General features: G+C 42.1%; 1 protein-coding gene and 1 long non-coding RNA gene across 2 annotated transcripts in view; one reads left to right on the forward strand and one right to left on the reverse strand.

Annotated features, from left to right (window-relative positions):
- The window catches only part of LOC116409474 (E3 ubiquitin-protein ligase RNF130-like), a 67,664-nt gene that overhangs the window by 7,631 nt on the left and 41,597 nt on the right, over positions 1-18,436 (forward strand). The window lies entirely within an intron of this gene.
- LOC116409701 lies at positions 17,142-18,100 on the reverse strand. Its single transcript, XR_004221931.1, has 3 exons — positions 18,028-18,100; positions 17,462-17,501; positions 17,142-17,207 (listed from the first exon to the last, which is right to left on the reverse strand). It is a non-coding gene; the product is annotated as an uncharacterized LOC116409701 (long non-coding RNA).

Consider the following 18,436-nt stretch of genomic DNA (forward strand, 5'->3'; position numbering starts at 1 on the left):
GACATTACCAGTTCACATGTTTGCCATTCGGCCTGGCAACATCACCAAGAGTATTCTCAAAAGTTCTGGTCACACTAATAGCAGAGTTAAGGAGAAAAACAATCAACATCTACTATTATTTAGACGACATATTGCTCTTAGCAAGAGATCCTCAAATGTTAGAACAACAGAGAGACCTGGTGATCACATACCTACAACAGCATGGGTGGATCATAAATCGAAAGAAGAGCCAATTGACTCCGTCACAAGATCTCACGTACTTGGGGGCAAGGTTCTGCACAGACAAAGCAGTGGTAACTTTGCCAGAGGAGAAAAAACAAAAGATAAAACAAAGAGTACGATGGATGCAGAACAGGGCAGTCTGTTCAGCAAGACAGTTCATGGGATTGATTGGACTATTAACATCAGCGATACCGATGACTCAATGGGCGAGATGGAATGTCAGAGTCCCTCAAGCAGAATTTCTGTCTCAATGGGACAGATTGAATCCGGATTGGGAACAAAACATGGTTGTATCAAAAAACTTAAAGAGAGCCTTGGAGTGGTGGCTAAAAGACAGTCATTTGTCCAGAGGCAAGACATTAGGAGACACCTCTTGGGAGGTGATGACCACCGATGCCAGCTCGACAGGTTGGGGAGCTTATTGGAAGTCAGAAATGACTCAAGGAGTCTGGTCTGTGCAAGAGAGTGTACTCCCAGCAAATGTCAGGGAGCTAAAAGCAGTGGCATTAGCCCTGAAAGATTTTGGGCACTTGTTAAACAACAAACCATTACTAGTCAGAATGGACAACATGACAGCAATGTGTTACATAAAGAAGCAGGGAGGCACAAGAAGCATCCAGTTGATGCAAGTGCTAAAACCAATTATGCAATGGGCACAAGACAATCTGATAGATCTGTCAGCAATGTTTCTTCCAGGGAAGGAGAACAAGATGGCAGATTTCTTGAGCCGAAATTTACTGAACAGACACGAGTGGGAAGTCAGCCAGCAGATTTTCGAGAAAATGGTGCACAGATGGGGTCGGCCAGACATAGATCTGATGGCAACGGAATCCAACAGGAAAGTGAAACAATTTTATTCCAGAGTGTGGGAACCGAAAGCGAAGGCAACAGATGCATTAATGCAGAATTGGAGTTCAGGTCTCCTGTATGTGTTTCCGCCAATTCCAATAATACCAAGGGTATTGAGGAAAATAAGACAGGAACGAGCAGAAGTAATAGCAGTCATTCCAGATTGGCCAAGAAGGCCGTGGTATCCGCTGCTCAGGCGAATGGCGATAGAGGCACCAATGAGGCTACCATTGGCACCATGGCTATTGACCCAGGGACCAGTACAACATCCACAGGTCCATACTCTAGCCCTCAGGGCATGGCGTTTGAGAGGTCAAGATTAAGGGTATCAGGTCTTTCATCGCCAGTAATAGAAACAATGATGAATGCAAGAAAAGGAACCACATATAAGACGTATCAGAAAACTTGGAAGGTGTTCATGACATATTTGCAGAGCAAAGAAGTGACAATAGAACAGTTCACTATTGTACAGATTTTGGATTTTTTACAAAAAGGCTTAGAGAAAGGCCTTAGTATGAGAACCTTGAAAGCGCAGATCTCAGCAATTTCAGCCTTTACAGGGAAGGCTTGGGCACAAGAACCTGAGATCATTCAGTTTATGGCAGCAGTACTTAGACTTAGACCACCAAGAAAAAATATTGCTCCATCATGGAATCTACCGTTAGTCCTAGAGGCTTTAACGGAACGACCTTTTGAGCCTTTGCAGGAGGCGTCAGACACTATCATGACTTACAAGACAATCCTGCTAACGGCGGTGACCTCAGCAAAAAGAGTAAGTGAGCTACAAGCTTTGTCAGCTCAAGAGCCATACACGATATTCCTGCTAGATAAGGTCATGTTGAGAGCAAATCCAGCATTTCTACCAAAAGTGATGACTTCTTTCCATCTAAATTCAGAAATTGTGCAACCAGCTTTTTTTCAGCAACCACAATCAGAGCAGGAAAAGAAGTGGAGTACATTAGATCTAGTCAGATGTCTATCAATATACCTAAAGAGGACAGCAGAATTCAGAAAGTCACAACAGCTGTTTGTTATTCCGACAGGAGTGAAAAGAGGGCAAGCAGCAGCAATCTCAACGATAAGTCGTTGGATAGTAATGGCCATACAGAGAGCCTACACTTCAAAGGGGAAACGAATGCCAATGGGCATTAAGGCACACTCCACCAGAGCAGTGAGTACTTCATGGGCTGTGGAAGGGAATGTTCCACCAGAAGAGGTCTGTAAAGCTGCAGCCTGGAGTTCGTTTGCGACATTCTTGAAGCATTATCAGTTGGACGTCAGATCAACGTCAGAGGCAGAGTTTGGGCAAAGTGTGCTAAACGCAGTCCAGACTAGAACAAAATAAAAATATTTTTGAAATTTCATGCATACAACTGCTTTTGGGTTTGATTCTCATATTTACCCTCCCTTGGGATTGCTTAAATAGATCCCACTTGTTAAATGATGCCAAATTAACCAGGGAAAAAAGAAAATTAATACATACTTACCGAAATTTTCTTTTCCTGGTTAATAGATGGCATCATTTACAAGACCCTCCCTAGATAGCTCAATAATAAGACAAGGGCGCGCAGGGGGAGGCTTGCATATATAAGGGAGTGTTATTCTTTAATTACTAAATCATGTGCTCTGTCCAGTCAGAGGTGGGGGTGGAGATTACCCACTTGTTAAATGATGCCATCTATTAACCAGGAAAAGAAAATTTCGGTAAGTATGTATTAATTTTCTTTTTTCCACTGAAGCAAATGCTGGGGAAAGAGCTTTTCCAACTAGACATCTTTTTTAGGGACTTTAGTCTTTATAGTGAGGACAGGGGGTGACAGCATGGGGCTCAGAACTGTGTTCAGCCCTCCAACCCCTAGTAGTGTTTATGACCATGTAGCAGGCAAGACAACAGTTCATAGGTGATCAAAGATAATGGCTGATTGTATAGGATCTTAAACATTCAACTGTAGTAAGACTGAGGTAGAAGGTCTCACAGGTAGTGCTTGGTCTGTGAGATATTCTCAATAAGGGATTTAGTTGAATAGACCTGATGTGTTTATGGTTTTCATCCAGTTTGCTTACTCTTCACATATTATAAAGCTTTGTGCTGCATCCTGACCTTAACATTTACATCCAACTATTTTATTCACAAGATCAATGACAACCTCAATGTTGCACTTGATTTTCAAAATCAGAATGATGGGTTCTTCTCCTTTTCCCATTCCTTTGCCCTACTGACTGAGCTAGAAGTGTGGCACCTTTAAAGGAGAAGGATAGGTAAAAACTAAGTAAGCTTTATCAGAAAGGTCTATGTTTATACAGCCATAAGCACTCGCAGAAATGCTGCACTCTTTCAAAAGATACATTAGGGCTGATTCACTAAAGTGCGCTAAATTTTATCGCACGCTATTTTGCGTTAAATTAGACGCGATAATTAACGTGCAACTCACCATTGTATTATCGCGTGCGTTAAATCGCATGTGGTAGTTTTAATTAGCGCGCAGAAATTAGCGCACAGAAAAGAATACTAACGCATGATTTACAATCACTTAGGCGCGCTAAATATCGCATTAGGCTATGCGAAAATTAACACCTACTTCAGGCAGGCGATAATTATAGAAAAGTACAGTAAATGAGCTTTTGGCAATAAAATATGGACTTTGCAGTGTTATTTATTCAAGTAAATAGTCATTCAAAAAGTCATTGTTAATACAGTAATTTTCCGCAAGTATTGGCGTGTATGGCTAACATGGCGTGCGTTCATTTGCCAGGCATGAAATGTTTGGCAGGCATGGATTCACAGCAAATTTTTGGACGCGCGGAGAATTTTTCAGCGGCAAATTTTTTCATCCGTTTCGCAAAACAATCTGCCAATGGCAAAACGCATGAAAAAATTCGCCACGCAAAAATTCACTGCACATCCAAAAATTGACACGGGCGTCAAAAATTAATAGTCGCAGGCAACAATTTTTTGGCCGCACAACATTTTTGCCGTTTCGTGGATCTTTCGAGAGATTTGCTAATTTTTCACCAAAGATAACCAGAACACATTTGCTCATCACTAGTGGCTACTATTTATATGCTAGCATTTATATGTGGCTACTATTTATATACACTATTTATAAGCTACTATTTATATCCGGCGACTATGCGCGTGCGTTATTTAGCGCATGTACCGTCAAATACCGCTTGAAAATAGTCTTCGCGAGTTAAATAACGCATGCAATATCGTGCGTAAAAAAGCGCAAGTATGCTTATAGTGAATCGTGCGAAAATTAAGACGTGATAAAATAGCGCACGTTTTATCGCACTTTAGTGAATCGGCCCTATTATTTCTTGTCTGTTTGTTTTCCTCTGCCAAAGACTCTCTCTTTCCTCTCTCCCCTCTCCAGCTCCCCCCTCTCTCAAGAATGCTAAGAACTCCCTCCCCCACTTTAGAAATGTACATCTGAGCCAATCAGCAGGAAGCTTCCTCTTTTACAAACTGAGCATGTACACGGGTCTTGGTCTTGGTGCAGGAGCGAGGCATTATGGGAACTTTCTTTAAAGAGCTCAGTGTTTTTTTTTCCTATGAGGCTTCTGATCATCTAAATAGGAGAATATGGGGAGACTTAAGGGCACTATTGAGAGAATGGAAGGTATGCCTGCAGCTTGAGATTAACTCTTTGGTTGGCTTTCCTTCTCCTTTAAAGCTGTCAAACTTTTTCTTATTTAAGAAGGCCTGCATGGGGAAAAATACCTCAACTACCGAGGTTTTTTTCCTCCGAAACCTTGCATTGGTTCCTTAACTAACATGGGGTTTCCTTTATCTTTGCTTTCTGAATGGCTTGAGCAAAATCTGCCCCTAAGTGCTGCATGTTATATCGCTATATTTATACTCACTTATTTAGTCTATTCCGTTGGACACATTGTGGCATTGTACAGTTGAGGTGTTTTTCCAACGCTGTATCTCGCCAGTGTTGCTAACCGGTAAGCCGATGTTTGAGATTTTACTTTTATAGGCCTGTCTTTAGGCCTGTGTTTAATAAAGTGGAACATAGAACAAGGGTTGGAAACCTTGTTTCAGTTCATGTGTTATACATTGTATCAATTTAAGAAGGAACACAACATCTCAGGGGACTTCCTGTCAAACACTTTAATCCTGTGGCTTTCACAACTTTTTTGTGTGGGTAGCAGGGGAAAGAGAAACTTTTTATTTTCAGCTTCATTACTTTTTATGATTTGCACCATCTTTGTGTCTGAACAGATTGTTTTTCTCAGTATGTGTTTTTATATTTTTCCTCTCTACAATAGACAAGAGGATGCAAGAAGTTTGTATGTTCTCCCTGTGTCTGTGGGTTTTTCATTGGGTTCTCTGGTTTTTCTCCCACACTCCAAAAAACATACAGGCAAGTGGCTCCTGATAAAACTGACCATAGTGTGTGATTTTGATAGGGGCCTTAGAGTAAGTTGCACTGGAACAGAGGCTGATGTGAATGATGTACCGTATATACTCAAGTATAAGCCGAGTTTTTCAGCACTAAAAATGTGCTGAAAAAGTAACCCTCGGCTTATACTCAAATATATACGAGGACTCGGGAGGACTCGCAATCCTACACTAACTGCTAATGCTGATGGTTAGGAGGAACTGTATACTGGTATACTGGTGGATACACAGATGCAGACGCTCGTTGCGTGCATGAACGCCCCACGACACCACCCCTCCCCCTGCCCGTGGACGACCTTACGTGCACGGCATCATGCGCGGCGCGACGGCACACCATTACGGCACTACAGAACCCATGGGACGAGCAACAAGCGCGGCGCCACGGCGAGCTATAATGGGGCGCACATACACTGGCGCACAGCATCATAATGGGCCGCACATACACTGGCGCACGTCATCATGTGCGGCGCCGCCCATTATGATGCCGGCGCCGAGTATATACGGTACCAGTGTTCTGCAGAAGGCAAGTTACAATTAGTGTGAAATAACCTGATAACAAGATGCCGTGCGCCAGTGTATGTGCGCGGTGCGCCCCATTATGATGCCGGCGCCGACTATATATGGTACCAGTGTTCTGCAGAAGGCAAGTTACAATTAGTGTGAAATAACATATAAAAGACACTCACTTGGAGTGGCCGAGTTGGCAGCTAATGTTGGCCAATGTACAGTTAGCTTTAGATTACCACATTCTATACCATACTAAACATTTTTTAAAATGGTGGATTGTCCCTTTAAATATCAGTGATATGCAGGATAAGATTCATCCAAGGTGTTTTGTTAGTATGGCAGCTTCCTTAGCCTTCCCAAACTTGCTTTTGTCTGCTGCTGTAGCATTTTTCTTTCCCTAAAGTTAACTATTATTTATTTATCTGTTATTTGATTATTGAAACTTAGCAGTAGCGGCTGCATTTCCCGCCCTAGGCTTATACTCGAGTCAATAAGTTTTTCCAGTTTTCTTAGGTAAAATTAGGTACCTCGGCTTATATTCGGATCGGCTTATACTCGAGTATATACGGTACCTTCCTGTCTTTCTATTGGGCATTTTTGATGCAGCAGGTCAGTTTCATTCCTCATGCTCAGGGAATGCATTTTTCTAAAATAATGATGTTGTGCTCTGAAATGTCATAGACCATTTTATAACTGCTTTAGGCAGACATTTTTGTCCCTCCTTCTGCTTTTCAAATGTTGGGATGTATGAATAAGTTATACATCTTTCTGTGTTTAGTTTAAAGGGAATTCCCCTCCATATTTTGGTGCAAAACACACGGAGAGGAGTATCACTAAATGGGTCAATGATATACATTAGATCTTTTCTTACATTTTTCATGTGCCACATATACTCTTTGGGGAAACACATATGAATACATCCACAAACTCGGGGCAGTCCGGAAGGTTTCATTATACTATCATGAACAGCTGGATTTAGTTGTAATATTGTAACTATACTGCAAGTAAGAATGACACATTAACATATATAATTAACAGCAATTGCTGGTGCATGTACAAATCAAGTTTAGGTGACAGAATAAATAAGGGAAACCTACCCATGTGTAGTTCTAAGCTAAACTTGGGTAATACTAGGTGCCTTTAATATCACTGATAATAAATATAATATAGCCACATCAGTAGCCATATTTTATGTAACTTACTGCACCAGGCATAGAGATTCAGCATTTCTATAACAGTAATGATACAGGCCTTTATAGTTGTCGCCATTTCGGATTTTGTTATTAGTTGGTGATGAGCAATATTTTTCACCGGGTGTGGAGTCGTAGTGAAATTCCACATTTTGGCATTGACAAATTATTTCACAAAACCACCGCAAAAATTCACATCAACAAAAATTTCTCGAGTCACGGCAATGATACGTTCCATTTTACAACACATCTTTGTGAGTAGCCTACATTGTACAGGTTTTTAAAAAAAAAATTTAATAAACGGTATTATACTATATGCATTTTCTCTCTCTTTGATCTTGCTGTTGAATAGGAGGAGATCGTTTACCCTTAAAAATTGGGCTTTTGTCAACTGGACCATTTGGCATATAAACAGTTACATCTGGTGAGTGCGCACACTTACCTTACGTTCCAGGTGGAGGGTTTTAAGTCGCACAAAGCACTTTAAAAGGTTTCTTGTGTGTTCACACGTACACACAGGGTGTAATTTTTTATGTTTTATGTGTTACACTATTTCCTTTATACTGGTTTTGTTTTTCATGCGCTTCCCATATGGTTGTTTTGGATACGTTCTGAGGTCTGTTTAAAGGGGACTTTTTGCAAATTATTCATAACGCACAACACACCATAGAGAAGATTTCATCTGAAGGGACCCGCTTAGCGCTGAGTACTTTTATTACACTAAACTGGTTAAGGGGATGGAAGATTTAAACTATGAGGTTAGACTGTCGAGGTTGGGGTTGTTTTCTCTGGAAAAGAGGCGCTTGTGAGGGGACATGATTACTCTGTACAAGTTCATTAGATGGGATTATAGAAAGATATTTTTCCCAGTCTTAAAAATCAAAGAAACAGGCCAATTAACATCCCATGGCAAGAACAAAAGGAAATAAATTGCCAATATGGACAGCACCAAGAAAAACCGTTAGGCTGAATTAAATTTTGGAATGTTAATCAACATATTTTATCTCAGAATCATTTCAGGGTTCTGTGCTCCTTGTTAAATTTAACCTTTCATAAGTAATAGCCCAGTTTTGTTAATTGTCACTGCAATGCCAACTAGTATCCATGTATTTCCCTCTGGCTATTGAATTATGTGAATGTAGGTTTCGCACTATCGCCATCTAGTGTCCATTTATTTCCCTGTAGCTATTGAATCATATGAATGGATGTATGTTTAGCTCTAGCGCCATCTAGTGTCCATTTATTTCCCTGTAGCTATTGAATCATATGAATGGATGTATGTTTAGCTCTAGCGCCATCTAGTGGTCACTTTTTCTACAGTACATTACCGATGTGGATCATATAATGAGCTGCGGTCTGGCACTGTCCCGACCTGATCGCTGCAACTGAGCCGGTAAGAACCTAAATACTTGGGTGCCATGTAGTTTGGTTACAGTTACTTTTTAGATCTACTATAGTATTTATTCCTACACCTCACTATTTGATCCCTGCCAGTCTTCCCTGGTCATTTCTCAGAGCGGTGCAGACTTGGCTTTTCCGGTATGTGCTATTACTATGATGAAATTAAAGAAATATTACAATTTCTGCCCGACAGAATAGGGATATATTATTGTGAATTTGTTTTTTTTCGTGTATGCTTATGTTTGATTTTATATTTACTTTACTTGTCTGTTCTCTCACTTTTGACGTTTTATGTCGCCCATACATTGCCGCCGACCCCCCCCCCCCCCCCCCCCTTGGTGTGTTTAATAGTGTGTTTGCTGTGTAATAGTCACTTTAAAAAAGCCTATTTCTTTATCTTTTAAAAAAAATTTTAAGTATAAACTGGCTCTGTGCTTTAGATCTTATAGTCTAACTCTAAATGGAGATGGGGCCGTGGGTTTGGGACATTAGGGCTCATTAACTAAAGGCTGGCAGGGAGTGCTCAGTTTTGTTATTACTACAGCGCCATCTAGTGTCCATTTCATATAATGAATCATATGAATGGATGTATGTTTAGCTCTAGCGCCATCTAGTGGTCACTTTTTCTACAGTACATTACCGATGTGGATTATATAATGAGCTGCGGTCTGGCACTGTCCCGACCTGATCGCTGCAACTGAGCCGGTAAGAACCTAAATACTTGGGGTGCCTTGTAGTTTGGTTACAATTACTTTTTGGAATGTTTATAGTATTTATTTCTACACCTCACTATTTGATCCCTGCCAGTCTTCCCTGGTCATTTCTCAGAGCGGTGCAGGCTTGACTTTTCCATTATGTGCTGGAATTACAAAAATATTACAATTTCTGCTCAATAGAATGGGGATATATTATTGTGAATTTGTTTTTTTTTTCTTTTAAGCTTATGTTTGATTTTGATTTTATATTTACTCTTATTGTCTGTTCTCTCACTTTTGATGTTTTACGTGTTTCCTGTGTTATAGTCACTTTAAAAAAGGCTATTTCTTTATCTTTTATTATGAGCATGAGGGGGCAGACTCCCGATGGGTGCAGGTTTTATCGCGTTTGTGAGTGTAACTTTTAATCTGTTTTAGAATAAAGTTTTAGGATTTTACACATGTTCGTTGTATAATCTGTCCAGCAGCAGCAGGAGTAAGTGGAAAAGGAGAATGGGGAGTTATAGTTCTACCAGAAAAAAACTTGTTGAAAGCTCCAAGACCAAAGTTTGGTCTGTAAGTATATGCACAATTGGTTAAGGATATAGGAAGTCACAGAAGAGTGGGAAATATGGAAACTCACTGTATTTGGATATAGACACAAACTTTAAATGCTTTGGAGTGAAGCTAATTTGGTTGTGATGTTAACAAGGATTTGGTTGGATTTAAACACATTTGGAGGGCTGATTTATATTGCTGTATTACGCTATATATATGTTTTCTTTTCCTTTTTTTATTTTTATCACATAAGACCTCATCTGAGAAGTCTAGACAGAAGAGGGCGCTCTAGAGTTAAGTATTAGAGTTTATTCTAAGTTCTTGGGTAAGAGACTGAATTTTTTCAATTCTATGTTGTGGGGTTGGTTGCTTTATTACCCATTGAATAGTTATTGCTCTTAAGTTTTGCGAGTTCATTTTGGTACCTGCAAAGAATTAAGGCTAATTGGCGTATTCTTGTCAAGGCGAAAAACAATTGCTGAGAATACGCCCCACTACTGGAAATTTATCCTACCTTATGCCTGCACAATAAGCTCGGGTGCAGGCACATGTAGCCAACATCCGCCAGAAAACGCAAGACTTCATATTTTCGGCAGATATCAGCTACATGTGCCTGCACCCGAGCGTATTCCATTCATTCGGGTGCAGGCACAGGTAGGAGTGTATGGCCCTACTTTTGGCAAGCGTTTTACGGCTTGCCGAAAACATACACCATACGCTAAGTGTGGCATTGGCCTAAGAGATTGACTTCTTCCTTAATCATCTTCAGTTGTTGTAATAAACCAGTGGAAGGGGCTATATGTTCTTCTTGTTCTAGCTTGTTAATCTGCAGTAGCAGTTGCTTTTGTTTTGCCTTTGCTAATTTGGCTTTATGGGCCGCTGTGCTAACGAGATGTCCCATAATCACTGCTTTGTTCTCACACCAAAGGGTTATATCTTGTGTTCTTGTGTTGTCATTTATAGCAAAGAAGGCAGTGATATCGTGAGTGATCTGGTTGGTTATGTTAGGGTCTGGGAAAGAGAGATTGGGGCTGATTCACTAAAGGTCGATAAAACGAGCGCTGTTTATAGGATGCGTTAAAAATTTTATCGCTTCTTATTTTTTGCAACTTAACGCACGATTCACTAAAAGGATACTTGCGTTAATTTAGACGCGAAGTTGTTTGCTTTAATTAACTCGCGATGAGCGTTTTCTTGCGTTCTTTACCACCACGTGTGCTAATTCCCGCAGCGCGCAATATATTTCGCCGCCTGCTATATTAGCGCACGATTTAACTCACGTAACCATTACGTTCGTAAAACTACTTTTCTGAAAATTCCCATTTCCCCACAAACTGGAGGCTGCATCACTCTAGGGCAGGGATCCCCAACCTTTTTTACCCGTGAGCCACATTTAATTGTAAAAAGACTTGGGGAGCAACACGAGCATGAAACATGTACCTGGGGGTGCCAAATAAGGACTGTTATTGGCTATTTGGCAGCCCCTATATGGACTGCTAGCCTATAGGAGACTCTGTTTGGCAGTACACCTAGTTTTTATACCTCCAAAACTTGCCACCAAGCCAAGAATTCAAAAATAAGCACTTTATTTGAGGCCACAGAGAGCAACATCCAAAGAGTTGGGGAGCAACATGTTGCTCACGAGCCACTGGTTGGGAACAACTGCTCTAGGGCCAACACAGACTTGAATAAATCCCACTGCATGTTGTGTTGCCAAAAGCTCACGAACCGCAATGTTCTTTAAGTATCGCCTGCCCCAAGTAGGTGTTAATATTTGCACAGATTAACGCGATATTTCTCACGCTTAACGCTTCATATGTTTTTGTGAATCATGCGATTTCTATTCGCTAATTAACGCAATGCAATAGAAATAACGCTTTGTGATGTTGCTTTTATTTGCGCATGCGATATGCGTCTTAACGCATGCAAAATGACTTTGATGAATCGCTACTTAATTATGGCGTCATTTTTAATGCAAAAAAACATGCGTTACGCGTTAACACACTAGTGAATCGGCCTCCACAGAAAAAATAGCTTTTATTTCAGCCGGCGGCAGCAGCTGGAAAAACAAGGTGTTGTTCTTCCATAAACAGTTGAAAACAACAAAAATAGCTTTCAGCAGCAATAATGGTTCGGTAACAACACAATGGCAGCAATATTACTGAGCTCTGAACGGGCAGAAGGGGCACCTGCCTTATGGAGCAATGATAGGGGGAGTGCCAGGCAGGTACCTCTTCTGCCTACCTGTAGTCTGCGTTCCCTTGCCCTCACCTCCAACGCCGGATTTCTAATTACGGCAGCCAGAGGCCCATGGTGGGGGTGCAGGTTAGAGTCAGCCAGACAGGTTGCCTAGGGCGCTCAGCTGGCTTTGTGGCTTTTGCCCACCTCTGTTTGCAAGGATGCCCCATACCGGTTATTTACAATGACCTCCGACAAAAGGGTGCAAAGCTTTGCTGCACTCTTCAACTTGTGGTAGATGCGAAAGTCACCCTTGTCCCTACTCCCTGTCTGAATGATGCACATATTAGAGGGCAGGGGAAGGGGCACCTATTTGCCTCCTTACAGCCGCCCCTTATGAATTCAATGGAGTGCAAGGCCTGCACCCACAGACACTGGTGGGAGGGCAGGGTAAAAACACAACAGCTTGCTCCTATTTACTGAAGTTTGCACCCTGCCTGCCATCAGTAAACGAGCCCTAGTATCTCTATTTGTCAGTTCATGCTCAGTGGTTACCAGTGCTGAATGCTCCATACCAAAGGGATTACCAGTTTGGGTGATGAGCCTGTTCCAGAGAAGGGTGGCTTGCATGTGAGTGTGCCAGCTGATAAGGGTCTTTCACTTGTAGATGCTGCTGCTGCCACAGTGGTGCCCAACTTGCACTCCTTTAGCTGTTATTGAAGTGCGTGTGTGGCACATTAAGTAACTGAGATTGGGTGGCACTCGTGTACCAGTGAATATCTAAAGCTGGACATAAATGATCAGATTTGGTTGGGCAATTTGTACAGTTTCCACCATACTTCCTGCCCATTTGTGTATGTGCGGCCAGTCTTGGGACCAGTCAGACTGATAATCCCACCATCCTGGTGAATCAAGGACTGGCCCTGAGGGAAATTTTTTGTTGATCAGATAAAAGGTAGTGAAGAGGGGCCCCATTTTTGCAGCTCCTCTTGCCTTTCATATCTGGCTTTAACCTGTAACCCGGCTCTAACTGTATCCAGTTCATGAACACATTTGAGAAATGAAACGGGACAGATTCGCTCAGCACTAGAATGGAGCATAGGAAATCAGTTCATTTAAACGCAAGGGCTAAAGGTAACAAGCCTGTGAGTTCAGTTCTTAAATGTAGTTTTTCCCGATCTCTAACTCTCAGAAGAAGGGGGTGCATGATCAATAATCATCATTTCACCATAAAATATTTCAGTATAGCTATTCCTATACTGAGTTCTATTTCAAATGAGAAACCTATAGCCCTCATTTTTCCACACATCGGATGTGTGATTGTGCGTGTGATAAAGAAAATGGTATTCTCCACCATCACATTAGCAGGAATTCCTCCCCAAAAGTTGTCTCAACCTGTACAGGGCGGTACTTAAAAAATGAATTCGGCATAGGCCTACCCCTGTAGCAAGCACATACATACACTAAAAGGTATGGTATCAGTGGGCTGCTGAGAAGTGCCCTTAGAGATGCAGTTGCATTGTGGCCTATTAAGTAATGCAATATTGTAGTTGCTTCCAATCTTTATTATTCCGTATCAGTGGTGGAAATATAGAGGAAACGGACTCTGCAGTCACGGGGGGCACAGGGGGGCCTGGACCAGGGCTCTGCTTCTTTTATAGCTTCTATCTTTGCTGAAGTCATGCCTGCCTGCTGCTTAATATTTGCAGAGGGCACGCATAACTTCAGCACGCACATAGCAAGGGGCAGTAGCTAGGTATCTGTATTCTCGATACGCGGCTGTGTTTGGCTCACTGTATCTTTCACCCCCACAGCAGAACCCACTCTAACAACCCCCTGCATTATATATTAATCCATCCACTTCTTCAACTTAACCTCTTAATCAGCACCAACCACCCAGTTTTACCCCTGCATGCCCTGAACTTGCCCATTTTGAGCAGCTCCCAGCGGTTTTCATTTCCCTGTCACACTATTGGTCAGACACCTTTAGCAGAATGATGCACAGAAGCCCCCTTCCCATCTTTTACATTAAGAATTCAAGAAAAACGCAGAGACATGTTTATGGGAAAACCTGTTGGTGATCACAGGGTTTATTCCAATTCATAGCCAATTAGGTTTGGGCATTCCTAACAGCTAATGATTCAGAGGAAGGCAAAAAACCCCTCATCTGAGGGTAAAAAATTCCTTCCTGACTCCTAGAAACGGCAGTCGGTTTTACACCCTGAATCATGGCTTCATACCTTCTATTAGCGTACACATATATCCACACCCCTACACATGTGCCCCCACACCCCCCCTCCATTGACCCCTTTACACACTCAACCCCAACCTGCTAACCTCTCTCTACACAGTCATCTACCCCTCTACATGCATCCACTAACCCCTCTACACACAACCCCACCTGCCCCTCTACACACCCACCTTACCACCCCTCTACACATGAACCCATCCACCCACCCCTCTACAAACACACCTATCCACCCACATCTCTACACACGCATCCACCTACCCCTCAACATACACACTTCCCTATCCACCCCTCTATACATACACACTTATCTACCCACATCCCTACACACATATATAACCCCCTAACACCCCTCTACATAACCCCCAGCCCTCTTCACATGCACCCCCCCACCCACTCCTCCTCACGCATCCACCCACCTCCTTATTTCACACCCACTCACCCCTTAATAAGCACAGCCACCCTTCTAAACACACAACCAACCACCCACCCCTCTAGACACATACTTACCCCAAGTATACTATGGAGCAGGGGGAGGTGGGTGACAGCATCCCCCCCTGAAAAGTCTTCTAGTGGCACGCTGAAAAAAACAGAAAGAAAATGTTCAACTAAAAATAAATCACAGAGATGTTTTTTTTATCATATAAATTTCTTAGTCTGGCCCTACAAGAAATCAGGTCTCTGGAATTTTTGAGCATTGATCACCTGGTGCCAGTCTAGTTACCACTGGGAAAACCCTTTTCCAAAGGTGGATATCTAAGCCAGAGCTACAGCTGCCCTATGAGGGTTATCATACCTCCCCCTTATTGGCCTACTAGAGAATTGCCGTTGATATCTGCAGACCTGGCTAGAGCTCTGCTTAGAGTCACAAGCCTAGTATAAGGGTAGCCATACACTGGCCTATCAGGTATGTCTCTGACTGATCAGCCCACAGGCTAAAGGGGCAGTGAGGTTACTAGGGGCCATACTAGCTTTAGCTGCCATTCTGTTGTTCTAAGGGTTTGGCAGACAGCCTAAATGACTGGAACGGCAGGTTAAGAGAGCTGCACTGACTGACATGGCATCTGCAAATTAAAAATAGATTGTAAGTAAATAAATATATTACCCAAATTCTCTGGAAAGGCCTTTTGAGGGCTTTCCTGACCCTTCTTCTAAGGGTCAGGCGTTCTCCCTCTGCAGCAGGAGTCTCCTCCGCTGCTTCCTCCTCTGCACCCGGTGTCTCCTGTGCACTCTCCTCTGCTGTTCTGATCTCTGCAGCAGGAGACTCCTGTGCGCTGGTTCTAAAGTGAAAAAATAAAACATGAGTCGGTACTGTCATCTGTTTTCAAAGTTTTAAGGCTGCAGTTATGATCACTGGAGGAATAATATACCCTGATAGGGCAGTTACTGAGCATGTTCCAAGTTTGCTGTAGGGACAGGCTTCATCTCGAGGAGGGAGCTGCAATATTTGAAACATTTCTACTGCCTTCTTAGAGGGGGGGATTTTGGTATATTGTATGAATGCATCAGACTAAACTGATAGACCGGCACATATTTTAGCAGGGAATGTAATGTTGATGTTAAGATGCTTTTATTTCTCTTGCTCCATCTCTTCTATATATTGCTCTTATGTGTCAGTATCTGTAATGGAAAGTTTAATATGTAAAGTACATACCCAGGAAGTTGCTGCAACTCCTCTCTCTTCTCTGCTATTCTGCGCATTAATTCTTCCAGCTTGGATCTTACTGCCTGCCAGGGAACAGAACAAGGATTACCCCTGTACAGGTGGTGCCAATAGTTCCTTTATGTGGTGAGGGCAATGAGGTTGTGGAATAACCTGCTGACTGATTTTGTGATATTCTACTAATACCTGTAAGACTGTTGACTTGTTGGACATGCATCATATCCAAAGCTACAGTGATCTTAGAATATACAGTTAATATAGGTATGTGTGTGTGTGTATATGTATAAATACACACATATGCACTTGGTGTCATTTGGAGGGGTAGACTATTGTCTTTTTCATCCCATATTAACTATGTAACTATGCTCTGTATTAGAGAAAGTAGCACTTGCACATAATATCTCCATAATCTATGACCAATGTCCATCCGTAAATCTAATACCTTAATATTTAATTCAAAACCTTATGATCAGTGTATTATTATTTAAGATAAATAGAGAATATTAAAGGGGCATGTGGTATTGCAAGTAGCCCTGAGCATCAGTCTGATTTTTGTCATGCCAGGGAAAATACCCAGTAGGCAACATGCCCAGCAGCACTTCCCGTGCAAGTGTCCTCTTTGGAATCAGCTGATTAAAGCACATTTGGCAATAAATCTACAACAAAGCATAAGGGACGGTGATCCAGGGAACTTACTGTATGAAGAATTACCAGTGCCTCACTGTGACTCCCTGACTGACTCCTAGGGGCTCATTTACAATGAAAGCGCAGCAGCAATATCATCTCAGGGGCAGCTGTGAAGCAGAAATACGAGGCAGCGCCGCTGTGCAATTACCATCCTATCACTACAGGCCTCCTCATTATTCTAAATGTACCATTTCCAGTTACCTCTGTAGTTGCATGGGCTTTATGTTTAAAAGAGACTTTGGGAAGAGTGACTGCCTCACATATTAGCTTTATGCACACTCTGTGGCTCTGTTTAGCCCCACTATCATTTAAACTAGATAAAGGGAATAGTTAACTAGCAACAGGTTTAGTTGGATTTAGTGCAGCTCTGGATCTGCTCATCCAGTGTTATTGCCTGAGCCTTGTGTCATTTCATAATATGGAGCAAAGATCCAGACATAAATTGTACTGGGCCAAGAGCGGAATCTAATTTCATTTATTCCTTATTTATCTAAACATCTGTTTTGGATTTCTTACCAGATTATCAATCATTACAAAATAATTGGGGATGTTCTCGTCATCGGCGATGTTCTCGATGGTGTACCAAAGCAGAAAATCTTTCCTGAAAAAGAATTACCACTGAGCATTAATAATAGGTTATGTCTACTATTCCTTTGTATTTCTACTGTAGATGCACCTATTCATTATAGCGAATACAGTGTGACGCCAAACACAGAAAGTCGCGTGGCGACTAATCTCCCAGTGGGTCACTGCCCTAAGGGGTGCGAATTTCCACCCTTACTGCTCTTGCACTTACCCTCCTGGCAGTGGTAAACAATTCCCAACATGTAATAAGACTATTTATGTTTTACTTACAGGTTTTCCTCTTCCAGAGAATGGTATCTGTAGTAATCTTCTGCAGAGAAAAATACATTTCCTTTAAACATTGAGCTTAGGGAAAGGAATTCAACAATAATAAACTAACGCTACAGCCTTTTACAGCCAATTAGAGACGCCATGATTGCACTTTTGTGCTAGTGTTATGTTCTGTAGACAACTTCCCATTTAATGGGGCTGTACTGGAGCTTGTGGAAAGTCTTAAACACTGCATGGCATCACTGCTTTAGCTCCTTATCACCCCTCCCTACCCATTAACCCTGATTCCCCCCACTCACTTCACTGTGGCAGGAGGGATGGGTGATCAAGGGTGGGGGGGTGCTGCTCCCGGGTGTGGGGGTGCTGCTCCCAGGTATCACTTTTACTGATTCAGGCTAAGCACATGGGCAGTCAGGTACCAGGAAAGTGGCTTGGGTGAATCAAGGTGCAGCAAGATAAAAGTGCTGAATTTAAATGGGGATGCTGGGGGTTAACAGTCTCTATTTCCAGTGAAAAGCTGTAAAGCAGAACAACTTAAGGAACTGGTAATTAATATAGGATTTTACCATAATAAGAAATCATGGCCTCGAAATTGTTCTTCTCCGGCCTAAAAGAATCCAGGGCGAGGAACAGCTTCTGTAAGTTAAAGAAAAGAGCATTAGAGACACAACTGTAAATTCATCAACATACTGAGGAGAATAGTGACAGGAAAGGGTTTGGGGTTTCTATGGCACATAATGGCAGGAATAAGGGATATGGCACAGGTGGAACTCTCCCTACTGTATTGCTCATGCGCAAGCTCAAGCCGGAAAACACAGTAGGATGTGAGTGTGGCTCTGTTAGTTATTTCCCTGGGCTGGTGCATTATCTCTCTGTAAAGGAGCACTGGCCCAGGGTAAAAAAAAAAAAGTCTAATTCACCGAGGGGTCTAAAATATCGGCTTCCCCAGGAAACTAGCCTTTCCAATATCTGCAC

Source organism: Xenopus tropicalis, chromosome 3 (genome assembly GCF_000004195.4).
Source record: "Xenopus tropicalis strain Nigerian chromosome 3, UCB_Xtro_10.0, whole genome shotgun sequence".
Lineage (NCBI taxonomy): Eukaryota > Metazoa > Chordata > Amphibia > Anura > Pipidae > Xenopus > Xenopus tropicalis.